A 9,986-nucleotide genomic window follows, 5' to 3' on the forward strand; every position below is an offset into this window, starting at 1 on the left:
GTTTCCATGCCAACCACATGGAGCTAGGCATCGAAGCTCAGAGAGAAGGGGTATGTGTGTATGTGCGAGTATGTGTGTGTCTACGTGTGTGTGTGTGGAGGTATATTTCCCTTCAGGTGTTTTGGTCTTAAATTGCTTCCCTCCCAATCTACCACTGTTGCACTCCAGATGACAGTTCACAGCATTACTGTGTGTGTGTGTCTCTGTGTCCTGAAAGAAGCTTTTAGGTGTGAGGTCTATATTTAATGCCATGCTGCACAGTCCTTATATACAGGGAGTGCAGAATTATTAGGCAAGTTGTATTTTTGAGGAATAATTTTATTATTGAACAACAACCATGTTCTCAATGAACCCAAAAAACTCATTAATATCAAAGCTGAATGTTTTTGGAAGTAGTTTTTAGTTTGTTTTTAGTTTTAGCTATTTTAGGGGGATATCTGTGTGTGCAGGTGACTATTACTGTGCATAATTATTAGGCAACTTAACAAAAAACAAATATATACCCATTTCAATTATTTATTTTTACCAGTGAAACCAATATAACATCTCCACATTCACAAATATACATTTCTGACATTCAAAAACAAAACAAAAACAAATCAGTGACCAATATAGCCACCTTTCTTTGCAAGGACACTCAAAAGCCTGCCATCCATGGATTCTGTCAGTGTTTTGATCTGTTCACCATCAACATTGCGTGCAGCAGCAACCACAGCCTCCCAGACACTGTTCAGAGAGGTGTACTGTTTTCCCTCCTTGTAAATCTCACATTTGATGGACCACAGGTTCTCAATGGGGTTCAGATCAGGTGAACAAGGAGGCCATGTCATTAGTTTTTCTTCTTTTATACCCTTTCTTGCCAGCCACGCTGTGGAGTACTTGGACGCGTGTGATGGAGCATTGTCCTGCATGAGAATCATGTTTTTCTTGAAGGATGCAGACTTCTTCCTGTACCACTGCTTGAAGAAGGTGTCTTCCAGAAACTGGCAGTAGGACTGGGAGTTGAGCTTGACTCCATCCTCAACCCGAAAAGGCCCCACAAGCTCATCTTTGATGATACCAGCCCAAACCAGTACTCCACCTCCACCTTGCTGGTGTCTGAGTGGGACTGGAGCTCTCTGCCCTTTACCAATCCAGCCACGGGCCCATCCATCTGGCCCATCAAGACTCACTCTCATTTCATCAGTCCATAAAACCTTAGAAGAATCAGTCTTGAGATATTTCTTGGCCCAGTCTTGACGTTTCAGCTTGTGTGTCTTGTTCAGTGGTGGTCGTCTTTCAGCCTTTCTTACCTTGGCCATGTCTCTGAGTATTGCACACCTTGTGCTTTTGGGCACTCCAGTGATGTTGCAGCTCTGAAATATGGCCAAACTGGTGGCAAGTGGCATCTTGGCAGCTGCACGCTTGACTTTTCTCAGTTCATGGGCAGTTATTTTGCGCCTTGGTTTTTCCACACGCTTCTTGCGACCCTGTTGACTATTTTGAATGAAACGCCTGATTGTTCGATGATCACGCTTCAGAAGCTTTGCAATTTTGAGACTGCTGCATCCCTCTGCAAGATATCTCACTATTTTTGACTTTTCTGAGCCTGTCAAGTCCTTCTTTTGACCCATTTTGCCAAAGGAAAGGACGTTGCCTAATAATTATGCACACCTGATATAGGGTGTTGATGTCATTAGACCACACCCCTTCTCATTACAGAGATGCACATCACCTAATATGCTTAATTGGTAGTAGGCTTTCGAGCCTATACAGCTTGGAGTAAGACAACATGCATGAAGAGGATGATGTGGACAAAATACTCATTTGCCTGCTAATTCTGCACTCCCTGTAAAAAAGTCTCCAACATCCACATTTACACATCACATATTTCTTCATTATTATTCATTCATTCCTTCAAACTGACTGAAAATCTGACTTTGAAGCCAGACATATTTTTTTTCTTGTTTCCTTAAAGCTCACGATGGACTACTTAAAAACTTTCACTTTTTATCTTTGGCACTCATGGTGATTATTAAGTGTGTTTGGTTTCACTGCTTTTTGAGAGCCTTAAGATTTTTATTATTGTTAGGTTGAGGTTTTGAATTATTTCAATTATAATTTGAGTAATTTTAAGCATTTATTCTTGTTGTAGTTAAGCTCTAGTTATAGGTTTGTTTGTTTTTTAGACTTTTGGATGCGGATTTAGATGGTTTACAGTTCTGGTGCTGTCTTTGAATTCAGTCCCTGTGTTTTCCCTTCACTGTCTCGTCTTTCTGTATTTTTTCCCTTGTCCTCCCTCCAGAGTCTCTTTGTCTCGGTCTTTTGTTCGACTTTGTATTCAGTAATATGTCTTTTGGATTGTTTCCTGTTTGCCTTGATAGTGTATTATGGGATTTACTTCCTATTTACTCTGTTCTCTTGATTACTTTCACATGTTTCTTGTCCCCTTCCTTATTGATATTTGTAGTTTTGTGTAATATCCCTGTATACTGTTGTGTACTCAGACTCCTACATGCAGCTACTAGAGTCAGGTTAACTGGCTATTTCAAATTGCCCATAGGTGTGAATGTGAGTATAAATGGTGCTCTCCATTAGCCTTGTAACAGATTGCCGACCTGCCCAGTGTGTGTGCCCCGCTTCTCACTCTATAGCAGCTGGGACAGGCTCCAGTTCCTCTACGACCCTAAAGTGGGTAAGCAGAAGAAGATAGATGGACTTTATGTCTTTCATATACATTCAAACTACCGTCACAGTGGTTTGAGTGTGTATGAAATATTTGCCAGATTTACTACTACTCATGTTTGTAACATATTTTGCTGTCAGTTTGGGCTCTTTTGCCATTAGTCAAGTTAATTTATTCATAAGCAAATTTAAAAACAACAGAGGAAGACCAAAGTGCGGAACACACTGAAAAAAAAGGATGACAAGACACAAAAACAAAGAAAAGTGGGGGAAAAAAAGCTTTAGAGTGTTAAAGTAACCAAAGAATTATTCCAGAGTGTTCTAGCTTAAAAGACAGGTCTTCCTGTCGTGTCCGATTTGGACTCAATGCAGAACTCATAAAATAGGTTTCATGTACAGGAAGGAACAGGAAAACAAACGCCAAATCAGACAAACGTAAGAATTCATAAGAGACAATTCCACTAACTGTTTGCAATTCAACAATCAACAATCAAATCCTCCACCTTAGGTAGAGAGCAGCCGAGTCATCCCAGGTGTGGGAGCTGAAGAGCGAGAAAAAAGGAGGACCCGCCTCTGAAACACAAGGCGTGGTTAACTTGCACACACTCAAACACCATACACACACTGACAGGGAGAGGGGGATAGAAAGATAGTTTAATAATAAAATAAAACAACTGCCTTCTCATCCCAGTCAGTACTCTAAGTGTTGACTTCTTGGCATCACTACAGCACCAATAAGGGCATCACCAAAGTCAATATAATTTATTTACTCAGAGCATCCACATAAATCAATTTAACTGATTTCTGACAGATACCAACACTTTGGCATTTTTAAAAGCCTTACTTTGGTTTGATTCAGTTTTATAGCTACCTGTTCTAGTTTGAAAGCCTTCGACAGATGTCAGGTTCACATTGTGTGGTAGTCACTGCTGGCCTTAACCGCCCAGTCCATGTTGGATTGATAACATTCAAAACTGGTGCCTTGACTTAGCTTTTAAAAATTGGTTTCAGGATTCCTTAGCAAGAGTGTTAGCTTGTAACAGCTTTCCCAAGATATTTTTTATCCATCAGTTTGGCTGTTTTCACAATCAGAGAGCTGAGTGCAGCAGAATAAAGTGAATTTATTAAAAGAAAACTGTATGAAGCTGAAAGCCAGAATCTGATGAATCATAATAACCTACTTTTCAGCAGTTAGACTGCTTCAAATTGTCAGACAAACACTTTCTCTTTCAGCATTAAATGATGTACTCTGGCAAAATCGCAGAGATTGGTGGAATGTGAAAATGCCTTATCAAAGCAATCAGTCCAGTCCAGTGCAGTGTGGTAGTAAAACCACGCCTCAGGTGGCAGTGTGCATCTCTGGGAGAAGAAGCGAGAGGCATGAACAGCTTGTAACCCCTACATCATAAATCCCACCTCCTCACCATTCTGTGTGCATACATGGAAAGGAGGAGGTGAGAAGAGCAACAGCAAGACCCTCAGCCCCAAATAGAGCAGGCATCAGTGGCAGCAGACGGCTTAAGTGGAGGTGGTGCAAAGTGGCCCACAGATGCACAGCAGTTTCAGCTTCAGATTAGACATTAGTCAGTGTGGGATAACATTTCACCTAACTAATGCAATCCTCAGTATTTTGTGAAAGCCTTACATTAGTGAAAACCTGTAACTGTCACAATCTTTTATACTAAACTGCATATTTCTAGCAGACTTACTCACAGGACATCTGACCTTTTTGTTACTATTTTCATCTGCAGCAAAAGCCCTTATATATGTGTGCAACATTACAGTAAACTGTTATAGATATCATCATTTCATGTTTCATGAGTTTTGCTCAAATCCCATCATATTTTTTATTCTTGCACTCTTCTAATGTTGCATGATTTACAGTTGGAAATAATCTTGTTATTGGGCTTTGGTGCTGCCCTTCAGTTTACTGATGATCTGAAACAAGTGTTTACAGCTTCCTACGGGGAATACGTTGGTTGTCCTACGTCCCCGTAGACAGAAATATGATTGTAACCCATGTGAAGTCAGGAAAGTGTTTACTGAGATTACAGAGAAAGAAAACCATTTCTTCATAGACTTCTAAATAACTGCCCATGGCAACTGTTTTCAGTGTAAAACATCTGATGATATGAATTGACTGGACTGATGAGCTGTGGAAACACAGTAGCCAGCTGGTGATGGTGTTTGCTAAGGTGATAATGTCAGACGCTGTGTTTTCACTGTATTCCATTTTCCACAAATGGTCAAAATGATCCATAACTCAAGATTTTAGTATTTAAATCACATGTGTGACAATCCACAGCCTTTAATCACACCCTACGTCTCAGTTGGAAAGAGCCACTCCTGCACTCCGTCGTTTGTCAATGTCAGCCGTCATCTTGGGACCTTCTAAAAGCCAAAACATCAACTGAAATAGGAATCCCCTTATTTACACCCCTTTACCTAGTTTTAATGCTTATATTATTTAGCATTAATGCTGTTCACTTCTTTGTTTATAGCCTCACTTGCCCTTCTGGTGATACAGAGAGAAAGTCTTTTCCTTGTCTTTCAGAAATAAACCATCTTCTTACTTGGAGACAGAAATAAGGATTAAAAGAATACATCCGTCTCAGACAGTTTCTCCTGTCCAGTTTGAGAATATCAGGAGAAACACAGAAAAGCAGAAGGTAAAATACAACACTGTCAGTTTCCTTGTCTTTTTGGCTTTGCGTGCCATAAGAAAGTCTCTACACATTGAATGAGCATGAGGCAATAAGAATGACAAGGTCCTAAGCTAAGGTCAGAGGTCGCTGTAGTAGTGTCAAGGCGAGTGGAGGTCAGCCCGTCTGAGAAGACCCCATAAATCTTACAGGGCTGGTATGCAAACAACTTTAATCACTGAACACGAGACCTGTTTGTTGGATCAACGGGTTCAACAGCAGACTTCAGAGTAAAGCCAATATTTATGAATTAACATGTTTGCTTTGCATGATGGTTAAACACAAAAGGCTCTGCAGGTAAATCTAAAACCAATGATTTGGCTTTGTTGTCTCTGTGTGGATTTATAAATAAGACACATTTACTTCTTCGCTCACGTTTTAGTTATGAATGCTTGAGCTGCTTGGCATAACTAGTGATGCCGTCATTCCCGTTTTTACTCGTTCAAAAAGAGGTCAAACAATTGTCAGTATATCCACCGGGGATGATCACATTTCACGAGAGATGATTTTTTCTGCACTTTGTGAAGCGTTGCAATAAGACACTTGTTGTTTTTTGTTTAATTTACAGTAAGGAACAGCTCTCAGATTACAGTAGGTGTAGTGTGAAATATCAGTTTAATGCTGGCAAATTTAGCTGCCAGTACTTTACTGTAATTCGACAGCGTGTCATGACATAGACATCTTCGGCTCCTCCACATTTAGAAAACTCATACCTTTGTGCTTACCTAATATGCAGCGTATGTGCCCGTAATAAGGCCTAGACTTCTTCTTTCAAGTATAAGCTATTTGGTCCCGTGGCTCAATTACCCTTGGGGCACCTGTGACTGAAAACTAACCCAGACGTCTAAATGACAGAGCTGCACTGAGTGAGACAGGGAAGGGATGAATTAGGATTATTCAGATTTTGTAAAGATAAAAAAAAACGATATTGCTTTTTGTCTAATATAGTTTAAAACATTTACCTTCTGAATGCTGCAAAACTGTCATCAAAGCTTATGGGAGGTATGCCTGAGAGCCAAGAGAAGCAATAAATAAGGTTAAGGAAATACATAGTACAGTTACATGTTCCAGTCAGAGTCTGACGCTTTACAAAGAGAGAAATGATCATTTTGATTGTAATAAGAGTATTTTTTTTAAATGTCTTCATACAGTACAAAGGGAACAACAAGCATCCAGCAAGTAATGCAACTTTTAGACATCATTAAACAATGCAACAATAAATGGAACTGGGCTATTTGGTTTAAACTAACAGGACAACTCAAAAAATATATATTATACATATTTGTATATTATAATATAGTTTAAAAGATAAACTAATGTAAAAGAAGAGAAATGTGTAGTGTGTTCATTCTTGTGTTACAGCAGTTGAAAAGCTCAAGAGAAATTGTTTTACTCAAAACAAAAGTGCATATTTAAGAAGTAAAAATACAATAAAGGAGCTCTTATTAAAAAGCCAAATATTCCAAGTAAAACAACTGTAAAGTAAACAATACTAAAAAAAAATTAAATGTATTAAACAAAACAAGCACAGCAAATATCAGACAACATTATAGTGGTTCAGTATTAACACTGTAAAGTGGAGACAATGAAAAACTAATCAAGCTACAAATTGACCCGTTTACTTATAAGTGTCAAAAAGTAGACCAGGGAATAAAAGCTTGCGTCTTTGAGGTGTTTGTCTTTTTCTTGCCACACTTCTGTTCAGTTTGTGAAAACAGCTCTATCGTGTGTTTCTTCATATTTCTTCATGTAAACCCTGAGTGTCTGGATGATACTGAGACCATGAACTCTATGAGGGACGAGGTGTCCTTTTCCATCCATCCATCCATCCATTCGCTTCCGCTTATCCTTTTCAGGGTCGCGGGGGGCGCTGGAGCCTATCCCAGCTGTCATAGGGCAAGAGGCAGGGTACACCCTGGACAGGTCGCCAGTCTGTCGCAGGGCGTCCTTTTCCTTTAATAGGAAATAAATAAATAAAATGAATGTTTATTCATGTTGGTATGCTGGATGATACAATAGTTCAACAACAGTGCAAAAATTCCGTATTCATTCAGTGTTATTAATATTGCACCAACCTACTATGGCAGTCACCTCGAGGCACAGCTGACATCCCATCTTTTTCTGTGACACTTGATCTTGATTAAGACAACGAAAGGTAACAGGCTCATCTTTTAAGCACTGTAACTAAAGTAACATCTGCATTTAGATCAATGGGAAATACATCAGTTTTGGCTGATAGAGAAATTTAATGAGTGTGAAGCTCATAGGATACAAGCAACTCCTTTGATACTGGGAAATCAAGCTCCTGAGATTTGCCATTGCAGAACCACTTTTTAGTTGTTGTTTTTGTTTGTTTGTTTTTTGTTTTTTTTTAAGAATGGTTAGGATTTGTTATGCTGTTGGGGGGGGGGGGGGGGGGGGGGCATTTTGCTGGCATGGTTCAGATGCACATGTCCCCTTAGAGGGAACAGGACACTGCAAATCAATACACAGATTTTCTGAACTATTGCCTTTCTCCTGTAATGCAACATTTTTATGGTTTGGATGGTATATAAATGGTCAGTCACCAGTTCTTAACACTGATCACCTACAGGGTGTTACGGAGCACTCCGTAACACATAATCAAAATGCTGAATAAGGGAAAATCTTTTAGAGGATCGAAGCAGCAGATTTATGGTTCACTGATGGTGTTATTGTACGCGATCACCAAGAAATCTTTATGAAAATGATGTTTTGTTTTGTTTTTTAATAAAAATCGCCACTATTTAAATGTTTTTTAACTTAATAAAAAAGAAAAATGTGTAACTCTCCATGTATGCTTGCCAGTCATGGTGAAGACGGTGACGGCAGTGGCATCACCCAGCCATGCACCTCCTGAACTACTGCTTACTCTTTGATTCAGGATGTTTCCTCTGACGTCAACTTGGTGCAAAAGCTCTTTTTTTGGGAGACAAACTCATTAAGATAATGTTAATTCTTGGGTAAGAAGTCGGCGTAACCAGGGCGACTCCCTATAAGTCAATGAGGGTCATAAACCCATCCAAATGTTGCTGCTATTGTTGTGAGGCGCACGGGAGTCAGACAAAAAAGGTCACTTCAGATGTGAACTAATAGATCTGGATGGCTCACAGAAATAAAGAAAAAACAAAAGAGAAGCATGCTAAATTGAGAATGTGGAGAGAAGTTTGAACTGAAGCTTGGGAATGTGTAGTTTTGGACCCTGAAACAAGACCCTCTGTGTAGTCCCACTACCATCATCTTATTACAATAAGTAACTTCATAACACGATTCTGTGCCAGTTAGAAAAACTGCACTGTCACAGTCACATAGATAAAATGTCTCCAGGCGCAAAATCCCTGTGCATAAAAGTAGTTAATGGATCTGCAATATACCAACAATGCATTCATTCTGACAAAAGTTTGTGCGTGTAAAATAAGTGTGTGTGGGTATTTGGGGTCAAAAGCATTTATTTGCTCTCGTATGACAAAAGTGAAAGCCTGGAGTTCAGAGGCGGTGTTGTCATTCCTCTTCTGCCCCCTCCACGAGCTAGAGGTGTGACATCAACAGCAATAATGAAGGCAGCTCATCAATGGCAGGAGCCCGAGGATATAAAAAGGAACTTGGGGAGTCCTGGTCTAATCATAACTGATAGGAGCAGACCACCAAAGCAGGCTGACTCACTTTACAACACAGGTAAGTTCATCTTGGGCTATACTTGGGCTAAAACGGAGGCCCACTAAGGCTTGAATCTAATTGAAGTTATTAGTTGTGTAAGCTTTATTGTAATATATTAGCATTTTTATACATTAATACATTAATAAAATTAATATATGTTGAGATAAAGGATGCAGTGGTTTCAAGGTAGATTAAATTTAAAAATAAATTGACACTTTTAAGACTAAAGGTCAAATATTTTTTTCATTTCAGGCAGTTTTAAAAAAAATATTGAAGTTTTGTTCTTTTTGTATTTTTTGTTTTTAACAGGTAATCAAAATGGGAAAAACTGACTATAAGATTCTACTTATTTCACTCTGCCTTTTACACTTCTCCGTTCACTGTCAAGGACGACCACTAAGGTAATCCTCACAGACCATTTAAGATGATTTTTTTTTCACCATAACAAGTTCATCACTATTAGATCCTATCTATATCACATATCTGTGCACAGTAAAAGGACAGTGAGTGAGGTCCAGTTCATGCACAACCTCGGAGAGCACAAGCAGGTGCAGGAGCGCCGGGAGTGGCTACAGATGAGACTCCGGGGTATCCACACGGCAGGGGCCCGGAACAGCAGTCGGGAGACGGCGAGCCGGAGGAGGAGAAGGTGGCCGCTGCGTCTGGAGGAGCTGGACGAGCTGAGCGATCTGACTTCTGATGAGATCCAGCACGCTTTGAACGTTTTGGACGAGCTCCTCAAGTCAGAATGAGTTTAGATTTTTTTTTAAATTGTTATTATTATATGACCGCAGCAACATTTCCAGAACCTTCACGGTGCAAAACTTGAGGCTACTTTGTAGATTCTTGTTTCTTTTATAAGTGTTAGCCTGCCTTTACTGTCAGTGTGCATTTTTACTCTATTTATTTAGACTGATTTTATTTATTAAACTGATATTTATGAAT

The sequence above is a fragment of the Astatotilapia calliptera genome, chromosome 7, assembly GCF_964374335.1.
Source record: "Astatotilapia calliptera chromosome 7, fAstCal68.1, whole genome shotgun sequence".
Lineage (NCBI taxonomy): Eukaryota > Metazoa > Chordata > Actinopteri > Cichliformes > Cichlidae > Astatotilapia > Astatotilapia calliptera.